This window comes from Heterocephalus glaber, unplaced genomic scaffold, assembly GCF_053883595.1.
Source record: "Heterocephalus glaber isolate CG9 unplaced genomic scaffold, H.glaber_assembly_v1.0 deba00000594, whole genome shotgun sequence".
NCBI lineage: Eukaryota > Metazoa > Chordata > Mammalia > Rodentia > Bathyergidae > Heterocephalus > Heterocephalus glaber.
In genome coordinates, this window is record NW_028258151.1 from 5,648,792 (window position 1) to 5,669,793 (window position 21,002).

Here is a 21,002-nt window from a genome sequence, read left to right on the forward strand (position 1 = left end):
CCAATTAGTAATATATAATTGCCTTTTCTCATACACATTCTTTCACTGTTAATTTAGTTTTTGTGGTACAATAAAACCAGAAAAAAAACATCTAAGATGAATGACAAACACATGTAGAGATAGATATGTTTAACCTGACTTACACATTACACATCTTCATGCATTAAAACATATGTCACATGATGCCCTATCAATAGGTACTTTAAATGTTTTTTTGTATGTTAAAAATAACCTCATTTATTTTAGAAAAAAAGAATTTAGAAGTTAGGTGTTGTGATATCTCCATGATCATTATTTTTGCTTAGAATTTCTTGGGCTTTTCTGAGGCTTTGGCGTTTCCAATTAAATGTTGAGATGGATTTTTTCTAGTTCTCTGAATAATGTTCATGGGATTTTTATGGGTTTAAAAGTGATCTGCACATCCCTTTTGAACATATGGCCATTATAACAATGTAGTCCACCAATATGTGAACACAGTTTTCAGTGTTTTCTAGTTTACCTTGTGGAGGACTTTTACCTCCTTGATTAGATTCATTCCTTGGTACTTTTAAAAAGCTACTGTGTATGGAATTTTCTTTCTAATTTCTTTCTCATTGGGTTTGCTCTTGATGAAAAGAAAAGCTCTTAATCCTTCTATACCTATTTTCTTCAGATTTTTCTTTTTAAAAATTCCATTACTTACAATTGAACTTAGGGCCTTTGCACAGAATTACAACCTTAACCCTTTAATTAATTGATTAATTAATTAATTTTGAGACAGTGCCTCTTTAACTCATTATGTTGCCCAGGATGATCTCAGATGTGTGGTTTTCCTGCCTCAGCATCTCAGAATACTGGGATTATAGGCATGCACAACCACATCTAGCAGTTCAGGGTTTTAAAAAAAAATTACGGAGGGTTGTTCAATTTCAAAATGTACTACAGAGCCACAGTAATAATAACAGTGTAATACTGGTTCAAAAGCATTAATGTAGACTGATGCAATAAAATAGAACACAAAGAAATAAGCTCGTGGAGCTGTGGGAGCCATCTTATTCTTGATAAAGGTGTCAAAAATACATGCTGGGAGAAAAGACAGCCCCTTACTTTAGCAAATATTGCCGGGAAAACCAGATGCCTGTCTCTTCTCTATGTACAAAAATCAACGCAAAATGAATAAAAAATCTGGAGACTCAATATTTGAAAGAGCAAGATGTAAATAGAGGGGCACACAGAAAGACATAGGTACTAGCAGTGACTTCCTGAAGATGAATCAAGTAACTCAGTACATGGTGAAAATAAGTAAAAATGGGATCCTATTAAATAAAAGGCCTCACACACAGCAAAGTAACAAATTAACAAAGTCAAGAGGCAATGGGAGAAAATACTTTAATGAAGAACTCAAAAATTTTAATACCAAAATATAAACCAGTTAGTGAGTGTGTAAATGAAACAAATACTCCCTCAAATATGTGCAAATTGCCAATAATTACAAATATTGAGGAATCAATATTGAGGGAAAATCCAAAAAATCCAAAACTACACTGAGACTCCATCTTGTCCCAGTAAGAACGACCATCAACAGGAAAGTAAAATACAGTGCATGCTGAGAAGGATGTGGAAGAAAGAGCACCTATGAGATACCATTGGGAGTATAAATTAGTACAACCACTGAGGAAATCAGTATGGAGGCGCCTAGAAAATCTTACATAGAACTACTGTAGAATCCAGGCATAGCATTCCTCAGTACATACCTGAAGGAATTAAAATCCATATAGTATAGACATACGTGCATATATGTGTTTATCACAATGCAATTTTCAATAATCAAGTTATAGAAGTGTTTTATATCAGTGGATGAGTGGAAATGGAAAATGTGGTATAGGCTCTCTCAGTTAGTTGTATTTCTAAGTTTTGCCACCATATATATACATGTGTATATATATACATGTATATATATATATATATATATATATATATATATACATTTTGAAGTAATTCTACTTTCCTTTTATGTACTTCTGATCATAGAATGCCTGGTCTCCTATGATTCAATATTTTAAATAGCCATAAATCTAAATCCAAGATCTCTTAAAATGATTATGGTTGTACCTTACATAGTTATATTAAGCCAACAAATACATTTACTATAAGGCAAAATAGGGAATTGGTCTTGAGAAACTACCAATCTGTCAACTCTGAGGTCTTCAAATGGTTACCAGTTATACTTGGAAAACTTGTATTCAGTGGTTTTTTATTTGTTTGTTAGGAGCTGATGGTTTAAACATGAGAATTTTAACAATAGAAATGCACCATATGTTAGTCATAAATATTTTATCATGCACATTCAGTTCCCTGAAAATTATATAGTAAGAATGGATTTCCTGATCAGAGTTTATGTTTATTTTGGTCTCTATCTAACTGAACGTTTTTTAAGTTCCAAGATCTTTGGCAAGTGCATACGTTAATTCTTTTAGATGATTTTATGGTAACTGGTATGCATCATACATATGTATACATGCGTATCTATGATTATGGAAATTCATACACACAGATGTGCTACGTTGGAGATGTACTTTAATGAAGGAAAATGTCCAAGTGAGCATAGTTTATGGTAATAGCCTGTGACCAGAAAAGTTTATGCACAACAAAGAAACACTATAAATTGACTTTAACAAACCGTTTAGGCATCAATGGGATCTTAACTAAAAATAGCTGAATTTTATTAAGTGCACAAAGTTTAGTTCTTTATATAGTTATTGCCAAATAAGTAGTAGTATGACTGTTGTGATTATATGTTAGATGGTTCATTTTCAATTGGACAATCTAATGTTCACTAAGGCATATTTAACCTGTTCGAAATACTGGGTTAAGCTCTGAAATTTTAGTTTCTCATTTTACTTATTCAAGTTGTTCTTTGGTTAAAATTTAGAAAGAAAACTTGCATAGGGATGGAATTAAAAATTAAGGTAAACTTGATAGATTAAAATATTGATGACATCATTGAATCAGAGCTTTTTAATTGCAAGTTGAAGAATATGCTTAACACACTGTGAGCTTATTTAGTGATTTTGTGTGAATACAATTTCATAGTTATTGTCGAAGGCCCTCTTTCCCAGTTGAAAGGCAGAATGGGAAAGTTGCCCACTGAGTAACCAGCTTACTGAGTAACATCTAGCCTGAGTGCTTACATTAAATCAAAAGGAAGTGGAAGACAGTGTTCTATGGAATTATGGAGAGTGCTCCTGGTTGTAGTTTTGAGTTGAAGTTAGTAACTTTGATATGGAAGGGGATTGCTTTGAATTTATTAACAGGCAGAACAGTCATTAATTTTACCTTTGAATGATGTATATTTATGGAAACACTACATTGTAATCTCTTGAAATATGTGTATCTGAAAACTACTGTAATAGAGTTTAAATTTAGAAATTTGATGTTATATATGCATATCATTTTTAATTAATCAGTCTCATAAGTGTTAGAAATAGTGATTTCTGTTTTGTTTTTCTTTATGTAAAATGTCACTCATATTCTATGCTGATGTTAAAATAATTAAAAATATATTGTTTCTTTATAATGGTTGTTTATGTGCTCAAGAGTAGTTATAGAAGTCAGAAATACTTGAATGAAGAATGAGAAAACCTCTTTTCTACAAGTGACCATAATTGTATGGTTACATGAAAACTTTTCTACTTTTTTCTTAAGTACAATTAAATATTATCCACAGAAAAGGCTGTTGTAAAACTTACTTTCATATTTTAAATGGCTTTTGTTAATTTTAAGTATCACAAACATATAATTTAATGAAACATTTTTAAACTAATTGGTAAATGATTCTAGATTTAATATTGGAATTTTGAGAAAGCATAAGCATATATATAGATAATATCAAAAAGCTTAAGTTATTTATATGATAAAGCAACTGAAGTTTAGAAGCCAATTTTATTATAATGAGTCAATGTTTATAAATTATTCAGATATTTAAATGACCTATATTTTCATTCTGAGAAGACAGACAATAATTTCTATTTTTTTAACATGCTATTCCAATAATCAAAGCTGACATGGGGTAAAAACTGCTACCAAACACTTACAGTAAATATGCTATTACTCTGTGGTTGTTAAAAATTACTTCATTACATGACTATATACTTCAATATGTTTTGCCTCTGAAACATATGACCAAAATATCTGTTTAGAAAACAATCACAAACCAAATGACAGAGATTCTTAAGGCTCAGTGAAGACGTGGAACCAAAGACATTATTAATTGGAGAGAGAGAGAGAGACAGACAGACAGACAGATACCAAGAGAAAGAGAGACAGAGAGACAAAGCAAAGAAAGTAAGAAGCAGAAAGGAGAGGAGGGGAAAGGAAAGGGGAGGGGAGGGGGTAGAGGAGGGCGATAGACAAAGATTTTCCACAGCAAGCAACTTGATGCATCCGTGATTATAACTTGATGGTCTTTGAAGGAATTGCAATACACATTGAGGAAATATTAGGAAGTATTGAGATGACATTATATACTATTCTGCAATGAATGTGGTCATTAAAGTAGACAACATTTTAAATTATTCTGAAATCTTTCAGAATCATTCTTTATATAAAAAACAGTGAAGCTACTGGCTCATGTAACTGAGCTTGAAAGCCCAGACAACCTACAAAAAATAAGCACTTAGAAATATATTTTATTTTTTATTAGATCCTTGATTTTTTTTTACTTTTATCAGTACATATTTGCAGTACATCATGATTACATTCACACTGTAGTACTGGAGCATGTACCTAAGACATTTCAATACTTTCCTTTCCCCCCTCCTTCCTCCACCCCATTTTATTTTTCTAGTGTTGTTGAAGATTTTTTCTTCCATTTATTGGCTATTTGTATTTCTTCATTTGAGAAGTGTCTATTCATTCAATGACAATTTTTTAATTGGGTATTTAAGTTTGGGGATCTAATTTTTTTGAGTTCTCTGTATATTCCAGACAATGGGTAATGCTTGGTTCCAGGAATGACTTAAGGAATACTGCTTCCCTTTCGATTTCATCAAAGAGTTTGAAGAGTTCTGCTGTTAAATCTTTAAAGTTCCTATACAATTTGGTAGTGATATTTTAGATAACCAATTTAGGTAATTTTACAATGTTTATAGGATTAGAAACATAACCTGGCAATATTCAGCAGTTACTTTTAAATATACATAAAATTGGCATTTTAATAAATGTATGGGCCTTTCACATACTATTTATAATATATGTGAGTAAATGCTTTAAAAAAATCTACTATTGCAGTGTCCTGAGTATTTGGTTAGTACTATCGGACACCTATGTATTCAGTAGTTTTAAACTATGTAGCTTTTTCACTTCTTTTCTGATGATTCTACAAATTAATGTATTTGAATTGTGAAGGGAGGTCCTGAACTTTTCTTCTTCATGTGTGTATTATCAGTGCTGAGTAAAATACATGTAATATAGAGAGTCAATAAATTTACCTGTGAAAAAAGAATAAATGAAGCAATCAATCAATCAGTGAGAAAGACTAGCAAAGTTATCAACTGGGCCCAATATCAATCTATAACCCTTCCTACTTTAACAGTTTCATTTCCTGCCAAACCATGATACCCTTCCTGTATCCCAGACACATTATTTTACTTATACATTAGTGAATGAGTTATACACATCAGGGTTTAGCTGCTACATTTGACAACCCAAGTAAATCATTTAACACCTTTCTCCTTTTTATAACAAAATTAATATTAATAATAATATTTTAATAATTATCAACATTCATTATTGTCTCTATTTTGGTTTAGGATAATTAATATTTTAAAATTAAATTTTAATATATAGATTTTGTTCAAATTCATTTAAATTTTTTTTTGCATGTACTGAGTTTTTGCTTAGCAAACAAAATAATAAAAAAATCAAACTTTATGAAGTGTAAAAATGGTCAAGCAGAGACAGGAACCAAAGTCCCAGCCTCCCCAGGATTTGTAAGTGATCCACCTGGAAAACAATAACCTGGTGAAGAGAAAAAAAGAATCAGATCTTGAGAACTGAGATGGAACTGACAGGAAAACTAGAAATCACACAGAAGATTGAGAAATGAGGCTCAGAGCCCAAGGAAGGGGACCTGTTTTAACAGAGCTAAGGTGAGCCTGGAGGGGATTGGCAGCTTCAGGGAGAAGCAATGGATCCAAGAAAAGCACACAAGTATTGTAAACTGCAAAACTAGTGTGAGGTTTTACTCTGAAAATGACTCCTTCCCCAGGGCAGGCTAGAGCTGAAAAACAAATCCAGGGCAGCCCCACCACATTTGAGTGTGTAATCAGCCATTTGGGGGAGGGGTTAATTGTTTAGGACTGACAAAAGGGCAATGAAACAACAGAAATTATGCAAATGCATTGAGATTAAACAATACACTTTCACATAATCAATAATACTCAGGTCACAGAAGAAATCAAGGAAAAATTAGGCGGTTTCTAGAATAAGGAGATACTGCTAGACATATGAAATACAATGAAAGCTGTTCTAAGAGGAAAATGTATAGCTGTGAATGCCTATATCAAGAAAACAGAGCATGCAAAAATAAATTAATAATATGAACCTCAAAGACCTAGTAAAACAAGAAAACTCCAAATCCGAAGCTAGTACAAAGAAGGAAATTATAAATATTGGAGCAGAAATTAATGAAATTGAGGGAAAAAACACAAAGAATCAATAAGTTGAAGAGCTAGATCTTTGAAAGAATTAATGAAATAGACAAATTGTTTATCATTCTTACAAAAAGGGAAAAAAGCAAAACAATGAAAGTAGAAATGTAAAACTTGAAATCACAGGAACTACAGAAATTCAGAAGATTATTCATAACTACTTTGAAAACCCATACACCAATAAATTGAATAATCCAGAAGAAATTGATAGATTGCTTGATATATATGAGTTACCAAAACTGAACCAAAAAAATATAAAATCCCTGAATAATCTAACAATAGGCAACAAAATAGAAAGAGTAACAAAGAATCTACCAACAAAAGAAAACTCGGGCCCCAGTGTATTCACTATTGACTTCCACAAGGATTCAGGGAAGGTATAATACCAATACTCCTCAAACTCTTTAAAGAAATTGAAAGGGAAGAAGTATTTCCCAGGCATGCCTGAAAGTCAGTGTTAATCTGCTTTCAAAACTAGACAATTATTCAACTAATAAAAAAAATGCAGGCCACCCTCTTTAATTAACAGGGACAATAAAAGATCCTCAGTAAGATTCTAACAAAGAGGATACAGTAAATCATGAAAAAGATCTTACGTCATGAACGAGTAGGCTTCATTCCAGTGATCCAAGAATGACTCAACATACAAATCAACAAATGTAAATTGTCCCACAAACAAAAGCAAAGAAAATGAATCATATGATCATATCAATAGGCAAAGAAAAAGCCTATGAAAAAACCCAGCATCCATTCATGATAAAACCCTGAAAAAATAAATATAGAAGGGCCTTACCTCTATTTGTTAAAATCTAGTTATGACAAAAATACTCCCAATGTCTATAGTGAAAAGCTGAAAGCTTTCTCTCTAAAGTCAGTAAGAAACCTAGATTGTCCCCTATGTCCACTCATTTTCATTATGTACTTGAAATATTAGCCAGAGCAAGCAAGTGAAAGAAAGAAATGAAAAGGACACATATTGAAAAGGAAGAAGCCAAATGTTCACTATTTGCAGATGATATCATATTTTACATAGAAGACTTTAAAAATTCCCCCCATATCTCCTAGAATTAAAAACCAAATACAATGTAATATGTTACAAAATAAACATACAAAAATCAATAGTGTTACATACACCAATAATGCACTCACAGAAATAGAATTTAGGAAAACAATGCCATTCACAATAGCCTCAAGATGAATTAAATATGTAGGAATTAATCAAAGAATTGAAGACCTCTACTACTTGAAAACTACAGTAGGCTAAAAAGAAGACCCAAGAAGACATTGGGAAATGGAAAAGTATCCCTTGTTCCTGGATAGGCAGAACTAACATTGTCAGAATGGCCATGCTTCCAAAACTGATATGTAGATTTAATTCATCATCAATGAAAATACCAACAGCATTACTTACAGAACTACAGGAAATAACCTTAAACTTCACATAGAACCAAAAAACATCCAGAAAGCCCCAAATCATCCTGGGAAATAAGAACAAAGCAGGAGATATTGCAGCCTGGATTTCAAACTAGACTACAAAGCTACAATGATAAAAACAGCATGGTACTGACACAAAAAGAGACATGTAGATCAGTGGAGCAGAGGCTGAAGAAACAACCCCAGTGTATTCAACCATGTGATCTTTGACAAAAGGTCAAAAAAATTTACAATGGAGGAAAGGTAGCCTTTTAAAAAATGTTTCTGGGAGAATTGAGTACACACATGCAGAACATTGAACCTTGACCCATATCTCCCAACACCTAACAAACTAAAATCAAAATTGATCAAAGATGTAAATATGAAAATAGAAACAATCTGTTGAAAGCTGAAACAGGTAAAACTCTCCAAGACATAGTATAGGGGAAGACTTTCTGTACAGAACCCTAACTGCACAAGAAATAACATACAAAATCAACAAATGGGATTATATAAAATTAGCATCTTCACAGCAAATGAAACAATAGAGTGAAGAGACAATATACAAAATGAGAAAAAAGTATGTTTTTAGCTAATGTTGGGAGAAAAGAGTAATATCTAGAATATATAAAGAGCTCAAAATATTAAGAACCCCCAAGATAAAAGACAAAAATCAAAAAGTGGTCAACTGAAATGCACAGGCACTTCTGAGAAGCACAACAAATGAATTCAATGGAGTTCAGCATCTCCAACCATTAAAGAAATGCAAAATTAAAACAGCAATGAGATTCTATCTTATGCCAGAAGGAATGGCTATCATCATGCAGTCAAATAATAACAAATGCTAACAATGCTGCAGGGAAAAACGAAGGCTTCTTCACTGTGGTAGGAATTAAACTAGTATAAGCACTATCAAAATCATTACGGAATTTCCTCAACATCTTAAAAGTAGAAATTCCATTTGACTCAGCTATTCCCCATGTAGGCATCTTCCCAAAAGAGTTAAAGACATCATAACACAGGGATCCATTCACACTGTGTTTATAACAGCACAGCTCATATTAGTAAAATGTTGGAACCAGCCAATATGTTCATCAACAGGCAACTGCTTGGAGAAAAGTTGATGTTTATACACAGGGGAGTACTACTCTGTTGTAAAAAAAAGTATAAATTTGAGTCATTTTTAGGAAGATAGATACACTTTGAAACCATAAATTTAATATCACATAGTTTCTCCTATATGAGAAAACCAAGATATAAACAAATTAAAGTGTAAAGTGAAAGATAGAATATAGGAAACAGGGAGAGAGATCCTTTGCACATGGGAAGGGGGGCAGGAAATTGAGAAAAAGGGTTGGGAGGAGAGGAAAGGGGTGTAAAGTATTTGAGAAATGTAAGATAGCTGTACCAGCTTTCCGTGGAAATTGTAATCATTTTGTACTTCAAATATGTGCTAACAAAAAAAAAACTTACACAATGATTCTTTGTATTGTTTTTCAGTATTCTAAAATACTGCTCTAATTCTTTAAGTGTTTGTGAAGAATAAAGGAAGTTGTTGTTATATAATGAAGTATCATTTGTTTTGAAATTGTTTTTAAAAGCAGACATGAGCTGTACAAAGAGTTCAAATTACACACTGCACTCAGGGTTTGCTTGGACGACTGTGATGACTTGAGAACTTGTTCTCCAAAGACTCAGCGAGTGTGTGTGTGTTTGTGTGTGGTGTGTGTGTGCAACTGTGCATGCATTAGGAGCCAACTGTTTCTGAGGAATTTTCTAAATTAACATTCATGTAAAATGAGAATACCAATGAGACTGTAAGTAATAAAGTATCCTAATTTGAAAAATATATATATATATATTTCAACACTTCATAAATAACCCCAGCAGCTATGTGAAATTAGATAAAGGAAAAATCTTTATTTTTTAATCAGTGGCTGTTTAGAACTGCGGACACATGGATTTAATTAAAATGAAGCTAGCTGTTACTTGCATTATCATTGTTTTTAAAGCCAGAATATACATCTTGTACCCTGAATCCTGGGTTTATTGATGCTGTTTCCTTCCTGATAATTTCCTATCTTACTGCAGCTTACTCAAAAGCAAATTCCCCTCTGAAGTCTCTGTTAATCATTACTAGGTCATGTTTCTATTTTTTTTTCACTGCTTCTGCAGTATAGATGTTTGTAAATTATTCATTTTGTATATTTACTGCTCTTTCTTGCTCTTGCCCATGCCCTAGCACACCTAATTGTGATACGTTATGTATTTGGAAAAAGTATAACTCCAAGACATCAAATTGTGAGACTTTCCAGGGAACCATATTCCAAACAAGTGAAACACCTATCCAGTGAAATCACAGCTATGCAGTAAGGACATTTGTCATATGTTAATAATATCCCTAAAATTCTTAAATGAATTTCATATTTCAATTGTTTTATAACTGTTTTAAAATAAAATTCAATAAGTTACAGAGTCCTCTTGAATTTTTCCTTATTTTGTATTCTTTTTACAAAATTGCTACTGGAAGAAGTGAATGTGCAAAAAAAGAAAGACTTGAAAAAAATACTCCATTCATTAATCTCAAGTTCTTAAGAGGTATAAAAGAAGACAATTGGAAATTTATTGGCAAAAATAAAATGCAGTAAACTTCATTGACCTCGTGGAAAGCAATGGTGCTTTTCTAATCTTCCACCTTCAAGATTCTAAGAAATCATGTCCAATTTAATTATGGGAAGGAGATAAAAAGCATTAAGATTGGAAGTTGCATTGAAGGGAATGATCATTTAAAAAAACAGATTAATGTGAAAATAATTCAGCAATTCAATTACCTGTGAAAATGAAGATGGGAGTCTCTAGTGTTACTGATGACAATAATGGAGAAAGGAGAAAAAGAATAGTTTAATTGACTATACGTGAGGAGGTAAAGCTATGTTTCAGTGAAAGGAAAGGTCAGATGCCAGGTCTTCACTAAAGACATAAAGGTTTTCTATAGCATTCACTGAAAAAGAAATTCAACCCTAAAAGGGTAAACTAATATCTTTCAAGAAATGGAGTAACTATTAATCCAAGGTTATGCAACTCCATAAAATCCATTACAATAATCCATAAAGCAGTACATTTTGTTTGTGATTTGTGAGTTAATAAACTGTAACAAGCTTCTCTTCACTACATTTTATTCTCATTTATCAAGTTTCTATTTTACTCAGGGGACTAACTGTTATATGTGACATCCACCACTGCGGTTGCTTTACCCGTGAAGGTAGAAGTAACTGCAGTAACAAGTACAAACAAAAAAAATCATGAGCATTACTTTTTAATAGAAAACATTTATAGACTCTAGCACATCCAAAGTTCGTTTCAGAATAATAAAGTAACCAGATCTTAAAATTATGATCCATTAGTTTCAGAAGTAATGAACGTATATTGGTTAAAAAGTCTTTAAGTGTGCAATTAACAAAAGCATTGAAAAGAAAATTTCCATTAATCCAACCATAGATTAATCATTCCCACTGTGAATATTTTAATGTTCATTCTTCTGATCTCTTCCCTAAAGGTAATGTAAATATAAATACATGACAGTGCTGTCTGGTACCTAGTACCTATATTATTTTATAGCATATGATTTTCATTTGTATGTACCATCACTTATTGTATATTATCAAATGTGCTACAAAATTTAGTAGTTCACTATAATTTTACTCTATTTGATCATAAGTTCAATTTCTAGCAATGATAAAGAAGCTGAATAAAAAGGAGAAGGATGATTCAAAGCATTTCCTTATCAGGCACCAGGAAGTGGAAAGTCTGAGTAAAAATGGATGAGTATTTTTATTTTGAGAAAAATAAAATGTCCTCCAATTATGTCAATGCTTTCTGTAAATTGTCTGTCAGCTACAAACCACATATTTCCAGTAGAAGTCTCTACAAATATTGAGATGTTGCAGTCTTTTCTGCTCAATATATGAACATCTGAAATATGTCCAATATGACCTATGAACTGATTTTTAAATGTTATTCATATTAATTAATATGTGGTGAATACAAAGAGAAACACTGGTGGAGATCAAATGGGAACTTGACTACTGCAGATGTTTATGTTATTTAGTGGAAGAATAAATGGAGTGCATTTTTGGTGTGTGAGGTATTGCTTCTGAGAGTTTTTCAGATTGAAATTTGAAAGAAAAAATAGAGAGAGGGAAAGAGGAAGAGGAGAAAACATCTGAGAAGAATAGCATAGCAATATAGATTCAAACAGGAGATAAAGACCCCACAATAAATTAAATAACAGAAGATAAATATAGAGTAAATAGGATGACAGAGACTTACTTGAGTGATGAGCAAGAATTCCAAAGTAGGACAACCTTGGAAGGCATTCGGGTCTTATTACAGAAGAATTGTTCTGACCCACAGGATAGCAGAACAATTGGCTAAAAGGGTGAAGTTGGTCCTGTGTCTCCTAGTAAGCAGTTGGTCAACCCCAAAAGTGATCCAGTGATCAGCAGCAAGTAGGGTGTGTGCAGGAGAGGTCCAGGAGCTTGTGATTCCGTGACTTTACACCATGCAAGTGGTGCAGGATTGCCAAGGGAGCCCAGAGAGGTAGCTGTGTGCTGACGATGCAAGACTCCAACTTTACTTTCCACAATCTGTAAAAAGTTATCACTGACAGAAGTCTGCAAGATTGCATAGTATCTGTAAAGTGCATGTCTTTGCTCTGTTTGTAAAATTTCCATACTTATAAATCTCTATTCCCAGGGAGGAAGTCACAATGTACAGAGGATCTTTTCTGGCTCCCACTAAAGCTAGTTTATATTCATGAAAGGTAGGCAACTTCAATCACAATAACTTGTGCAAGTCTTAAATTTGTAAGAATGAAACTTGATGAAGGGACTCCCTGTGGATTCTGTTATGCTGGTGTTTGAAGGCAAGGATCTCCAAATACAGGGCTATTCATGATCATATAGTTGAGTTGCAGGCAAGGAGGAAAAATTTCACTTAGAAGAAGCATGGCAGCAATAAATCCAAGTCCTAGTGTCAGGTTCAACTGTATCATTTATAGTTTTTCAGACCAATTCAATAAAATTATATTTATAGTTATTTTTCTGGCAGCTTAGACTTGAGCTTGATTTTCCAGTCTCTAAACTGTCTACCCTGTTTACTGCCTTCTGCACACAGACACACGGACACACACACATTAAATGTATCAGACACACACACATTAAATGTATATATCAGCACACAATCACCTAAGATTAGCTTCATTTGCTTACAAATAAAAACCCTGATCAAAATAAAAATTTGCTCTAGAAAAGTCTTTTATCAATGCAATTTCACTTACAGATTCTGAAACATTACATGATCTCATTAAGGAAGGTGTATATGAAATCATAAATATGATTAATATGTAATACTCTTGCTAACTCTGGAGTGCAGAGGTAAATGTTTAATGCTCATGTGTGATCATCATAGAGTAGTGCCTAAATCTTTAGGTAACCAAGAGACTGTTCATACAGAAGAAAATGAACAGCAAATGGTAGTCAAAACCTTTGAGGTAAGCTGATTGATTTTGATCTCTTTAGAGTGAAAGGAGCAAAAGAAAATCATGAAAAAAGAAACAATAACAATAAAACTCCAAAGCTCTGATTTGTCATATAATGACAAAGACTGAAGAATATCTATAAATGTACTTAAAGCATCTCATATCATGTGAAACCACAATGATTGAAAAGCTAAGCGCCAAACTAAAACTCCATTTTATTGACTTTATTGATTTTCGCTCTTAAAAAGACTAATGGGTTTTTATTGAATGAAACACCATTCAATGTTTTCACCCCACTCCCAAATTACCCCCATTGCCTTCTACCATAACTGGAACTTTCCAGATGTAAACTAAACTGATATCCTAGTATGTCATAGGAATTCCTAACAGGAACTGGAAGAAAATGCTCAGTTGCAGTAGTTGAAACCTAAAAAGATTCGTGAAACTGGTTTTCCAGGTTAGTAAACCAAGAGAACAGAAACATATTTTAGATAAGCTGACTTTCTCGGTAAAATCCAATTACCAGAAACTCTGGATGCTAAGGCAAATTTTAATGCTTTGGTTGTTGTCATTATCTAATACTGTACCCTAAACACTTGAAAGTGAGCCTGATACTTAATCTGGACTCAACAGATAGCTCGAAAATATGTACTTGCTTGAGAAGATGTGAAGTAGATGTGGTTATTTATCTATTGAATTACGTAGAATGAATACAATGATATAATATCTTTAATAAAGTTAAATGCACATCCACATCACTGAAATATTTAAAAAGTTAATATCCAGTCTTTAACTCCAGAAATCCTATTTGCATAACGAAGTACCCAATTTATCATTTTTTGTAAACCTTTTCAGATGATACAATATTGCAAGTCTTAAGTTACTAAGAAGGTGATTTGGGGACACATATAATATATGCAATAGATTATTTCAAACTGGATCCCTTAAGAGTGCCCAGAATATATTCATTTTCCCAAAGTGTTGGGAATCATTAATAAAGCAAGTGTAAGTGTCGTGGAGAGTTCTCACTTCTATTACTTGTGGGCAAAAGAAGCCCAGAGCTACTGTTTGTGCAATAGAAATTAGTTTTCTCGTTCAATGTCAGTGATGGAAGCAAAAGTATGATGACTATAGCCCTGCAATAGATCAGAGGTAATCAAAATATGTGACCTGGAGGAATACTCAGCAACAGGGCGTAATTTATCTTGGGGACCAAATGAATAATCAAACTGCAGAGTTCATATTTGATTTATAAAACTGAAAAACATCTAGGTGAACAGAGGTGTGAGTTAAGTCATGAAGACAGAACAGATACCAGTATAAAGAACAAAAACAGAGAGCCCTTCCAGTCCTTAGGAGCCCGGACGTCTTCACAATGTGGAAAAGAAGGAGTGTGCCTCTGCCCCTCACTTCCTGTCTTCAAAGTAGGCATTGTGTTTAGGAGTGGATTTTTTTCTTACTACCAAAGAAAAATCCAGGGGGCAAAGAATAATCCCACCCAAGGAAGAAGAGGCCCCAGAGCACCTAAAGCATTGTTAACACACACTGTTCTGCTATAGTTGTTGACTGCTGATCTACGGCCAAGGGTCGGACTTCAAGCCCAAGTCCCAGGGCATATTAGCTGATATTCTTTCCCTGCATGTTCTCATCAATAATGAAATAATGGCATTATTTCTTTGGCTACTGACAAGAATTAATAAGTAAAGATCTTTGAAAAATGCAAGACCCAAAACAAATGTTGTATGAGGAGATTGTCTTGTGTGATAATAAACTGGGTTTAAAATCGAATTTCTTGCTTCATGAGATTCTGAAGCAGCATTTTGTCTAAGCTACTAAAAAAAATCACTGTTATTAGTGATAGAAATGTATTCTAATTTAATTTTATTGGTACATTTTAGGTATACAATATAATGCCATTCATCATTGGAAATTTGCACCTTTATGTAATCTCTCTTGGTTCCTGATTTTTCCCCCTTCCACTGCCTTCCCTTCAATCCCTACATCCCTCCCTATTTACAAAGACTTTGTTTCCATTTTTTCATTTTCTCATATTGATTCCATTCCCTTTTTTTCCTTTCCCCTACCTCTCCCACTTCCCCTTCCCCTTTTCCCTATTCTCCCTATTTCACATTATTTATTATACCTTTTAGTCCTTATTTACATTTTCAGTTTCTCACAGTAGAGAAACTTCGGTATTTACACACGTGGGTCCTATTTATTTCACTTGAGATTATTGCCTCAATGGGCATCCATTTAGCTATAAATATCTCTAATTTTTCATTTTTATGGATGAGTAGTATTCCATTCTATTAAAAAACCACATTTTCTTTACCTAGTCTCCAGTTGATTGGCATTTGGGCAGTTTCAAGTTTTAGCTATTACAAAGTGTGCTGCTGTGAACATGGGTGCACATATATCACTGTGGTATGATTCTTTAATTCTTTGGGGAAGATATGCAGCAGGGAAAGAGCTGGGTCCAATGGGACTTCCAGTTCTAGTTCTTTGAGGTACCTCCATACTGATTTCCATAGTGCTTGCATCGGTCTACACCCTCAACAGCAGAGGAGCAGTGTTCCTCTTTCCCCACAGACCCACCAGCATTTGTTTTTGGTTGATTTCATGATAGCAGCCATTCTCTCTGGGGTGAGGTGAAATCTCAGCATTGTTTTCATTTGCATCTCTCGAATGACCAGTGATGTTGAACATTTTTTTATATGTTTCTTTGCTATTTCTACTTCTTTGTCTGAGAATGTCTGTTCTTTTCAGATGCCCATTTTTGAACTGGGCCTTTAAATTTGGGAGGTCTGATTTTTTTTAAGTTCTTTATAGATTCTAGATGGTAGACCATTGTCTGAGGAACAGCAGGTGAAAATTTTTCCCACATTGTGGGTTGTCTCTTCACTCTGTTGGTGGTTTCTCTTGCTGTGCAGAAGCTTTTCAGTAAGAAGAGATCCCACTTGCTGATAGTTTGTGCTAGTTCATGGGCAACTGAAGTTTTGTTCATAAAATCTTTTCCTACACCAATGTCTTCACGAGTTCTACCTAAACTCTCTTTCAGCCAGTTCAGTGTTTTGTTTTAATACTTAGATCTTCAATCCATTTTGATTTTAGTTTAGTGCATAGTGAGAGATACAGGTCTAGTTTTAATCTTTGGCAAGTGGAAACCCAATTTCTCCAGCATCATTTATTAAAGAGTCTATCTTTCCTCCAGTGACGGTGTTTGGCTCCTTTGTCAAAGATGAGCTAGTTCAGTGTGTCTGGATTTATTTCTGCATCTTCTAATCTGTTCCACTGGTCCTCAGGTCTGTTTCTTTGCCAGTACCATGCTGTTTTTATCACAGTAGCTTTGTAGTATAGTTTCAACTTGAGGGTTGTAATACCCCCTTGCCATGTCTCTGTTACTTAGAATTACTTTTGCTATTCTGGGTCTCTTCTTGTTCTAAATGAATTTTCAGATTGTTTTCTCAAGGTCTGTGAAGTGTGCTACTGGATTTCAATTGGGATTTCACTGAATCTATGAAGCAGTTTTGAAAGTATGGCCATTTTCACTATGTTGATTCTTCCTACACAGGAGCAAGAGATATCTTTCAATTTTCCGATATCATCTTCAATCTGTCTTTACAGAGTGGCATAGTTTTCAGAGAAGAGGTCTTTGATTTTTTTTGTTGTTGTGTTGATTCCTAGGTATTTCAGTTGTTTGGATGTTATTGTGAAAGGAATTGTTTTCCCTATTTCTCTCTCAGTGAGTCTGTTGTTCATGTAGAGGAAAGCTATTGATTTTTGTGTGTTGACTTGTATCCAGTTACTTGACTGTATTTGGTTATTAAGTCTAGAAGACTTTTGGTGGAGTTCTTGGGGTCTTCTATATAGAGTATCATGTCATCTGCAAATAATGACAATTTGACTTCTTCATTACCTATCTTTATTTCTTTTATTTCTTTCTCTTGTCTAATTGCTGTGGCTAATGTTTCCCAAACTGAATTGAACAGGAGTGGTGATAGTGAACATCCTTGTTTTGTTCCTGATTTTGGTCTGAAGGATTTCAGTTTTTTACCATTTACTATGATATTGGCTGTTGGTTTTTCATAGATGGCTTTTATCAGATTGAGATAGACACCATCTATTCCATTTTTTTATGGTTTTTATGATAAATGCATGTTGGATTTTGTCAAATGTTTTTTCTGGATCTATTGAGATGATCATATGTTTTCTTTTCCTGGGTGATTGATGTAGTGTATTACATTGATTGATTTGCATATGTTGAACTATCCCTGCATCCCTGGGATGAATCCCACTTGGTCAGAGTGTATGATCTGCTTTATGATCTTCTGCATTCTAGTTACCAGTATCTTGTTAAGGATTTTTGCATCTATGTTCATTAGTGAGATTGGCCTAGAGTTCTTTTTTTCAGTTGGGTCTTTCTCTGCTTTGGGGATCAAGGTGATGCTTGCTTCCAGGAATGAATTCAGGAGTATTGCCTCCATTTCAATTTCATTGAAGAGTTTAAGCAGTAGTGGCAGTAGTTCCTCTCTAAATGTCTTATACAATTCAGTGGTTAAACCATCAGGACCTGGGCTTTTCTTAGTTGGTAAGTTTTTAATTATGTTTTCAATTTCATTGATTGATCTTGGGTTGTTTAGAATTTTTAGGTTTTCTTCGTTTAACTTTGTTAATTCATATGTATCTAGGAATCTGTCCATTTCTTCTGTGTTTTCCATCTTATTGGCATATAGGTTCTCAAAGCAGGTATTGATGATCCTCTGTATTTCTGCTGGGTCCATTGTAATTTCATCCTTTTCATTCCTATTTGTATGGATTTGTGCATTTTCTTTCCTTTTCCTGATAAGTTTGGCTAAGGGTTTGTCAATTTTGTTTATTCTTTCAAAGAACCAACTCTCAGCTCATTGATTTTTTTGGTATGGTTCTCTTAGTCTGCATTGCATTGATTTCTGCTCTGATCTTTATAATTTCCTCCCTTCTATGAGCTTTGGATTGTCCTGCTCTTCTTTTTCTAGAAGCTTGAGGTTCAGCATCAGGTTGTTTAATTGAGCTCACTCTATTTTCCTAATATGAGTATTCACTGTTGTGAATTTTCCTTTTAAGACTGTTTTCATTGTGTCCCATAGATTCTAATATGTTCTATTGCCATTGTCATTTTATTGAAGGAACTGTCTGATTTCTTCTTTAATTTCCTCTGTGACCCATTGTTTATTCAGAAGAGTGTTGTTTAGTTTCCATGTTTTTTTGAAATTCTTTTAGTTTCTTTTGCTTTTGATCTCCAATTTCATCACACTATGGTCTGATAATATACAGGGGATAACTTCAGTTCCTTTGCACTTACTTAAACATGTTCTATGAGTGAGTATGTGGTCTATTTTGGAGAATGACCTGTGTGCAACTGAAAGGAATGTGTATTCTGATTTTGTGGGGTATAACACTCTGTAAACATCTGTTAAGTTCATTTGTTCAAGAGTTTGATTGAGTTCTAATATTTCGTTGTTTATTTTTTCTCTTTTTGATCTATCTCTTTGTGACAGTGGGGTATTGAGGTCCCCCACTACTATTATATTAGTGTTTATTTGATTTTTCATATCTGTTAGTATTTGTTTTATATAGTTGGGTGCACTAGTATTTGGTGCATATATGTTTATGATTGTCATTGCTTCCTCTTGGATTGTTCCCTTTATAAGGATGTATTGTCCTTCTTTGTCATTCTTAATCAGTGTTGGTTTGATATCCACTTGATCAGCAAAGAGGATAGCTACTCCTGCTTTTTTGGGGGGTTCCTGGCACATGGAGTATTGTTTTTGTCCCTTTAACTTTCAGTCTATGAGTTTCTTTTTGAAGTAAGTATGCTTCTTGTATGCAGCATATTGTTGTATCTTGCTTCTTGACCCATTCTGCCAGTCTATTTCTTTTGATAGGTGAATTGCGAACATTAACATTGATGGTTATAACTGATATGTATTGACTTATCGTTGTCATGACTTTTTCTTTTTGTTGGATTCTCCCCCTTTGTGTTTAATTTGTTGGTGTGCCTGATAGATTCATTCTGTTGGGCTTCCTTGGGTTGTGTTCCTCGTTGTCTTTTCCTAGGATATTGTCTAAAATTTTTTGGAGTGCCGGTTTGGCATTCATGAAGTTCCTAAGGGCTCTTTGTCATGAGAGTATCTTATTTTTCCATCCATTTTGAAAGACAGTTTTGCAGGGTACATCAATCTGGGTTGGAGGCTGTTTTCTTTTAGGGCTTGGAATATGTCACTCCAAGCTCTTCTTAGCTTGAGGGTTTGTGTTGAGAAGTCTGCTGTGATTCTGATGGGCCTTCCTTTGTATGTGATTTGTTTCTTTTCTCTAATTGCTTGTAGAATTTTGTTCTTCTGTTGGGTTTCTGGAATTTTAACAATTATATGCCTATGTGTAGAACTTTTTTGATCAAGGCTAGTTGGAGTCCTATATGCCTCATTTATCTGTATATTAAGTTCTTTTCCTCTGCTTGGGAAGTTTTCTCCCATTGCTTCTGTGGACAGTTTTTTTTATGTCTTCTGCACTGTCTCCTGTTTCATCATTGACTCTGATCAGTCTTATGTTACTCTTTGCATTGTCTAGCAGCTGCTGGATTGATTTCTCGTAGTCCCTTACAATTTTAATGAATTTTTTCTTTTCCTGGTCACTAATTGCAATCTTATCTTCTATACCTGAAATTCTGTCCTCACATTGACTTATTCTGTTGTGTAGACTTTCAGTGGAGTTTTTAATCTCCTGGAAATCTGTTTGCACCTGTTTTATGGATTCCATTTTTTTCCTATGTTGGGATTCCATCATGTTCCTCAGCTCTTCTATTTTTTTATCTGTGTCCTTTCTAGATTTATTAATCACATCTTGCAGTATGGGCACAATCTCTGCTGTTATCTGAGAAATTATTTCTGATTTCATTTTTTCTAGGTACCCTTTCATTGCCAGTTCAGGGAATCAAGGTGGTTGAGTATCAGAGTGTTCCATTTCCTTTCCCTTTGGTGTTGCTGTAGGTGATCTGGAACTCTGCTTTGGAGGCTTGTTTACATATATGCTCATTTTGACCTTGGGGGGGTGCTGCTGGTGCCTAGCAGGCTCACTTTCTCTGTGCTGGGAAAGGTGGTACCAAGGCCTGGAAGCCTCCTCTGTGCTGGGAGTGGTGGTACCAAGAATTGTATTCCAAATGGCAGTAATGTTAAAAACAATACTATAGTTACCGAAGAAGGAAGCTATTTACATTATATATAATCATTAGTGTTTTAAGATTTCCTGAGGCAAGCCTAATCTTAGGGATTAAATTAAAAATGCAATCTTTTAAAAATATAACTGTAACACCTATTTTCATTGGA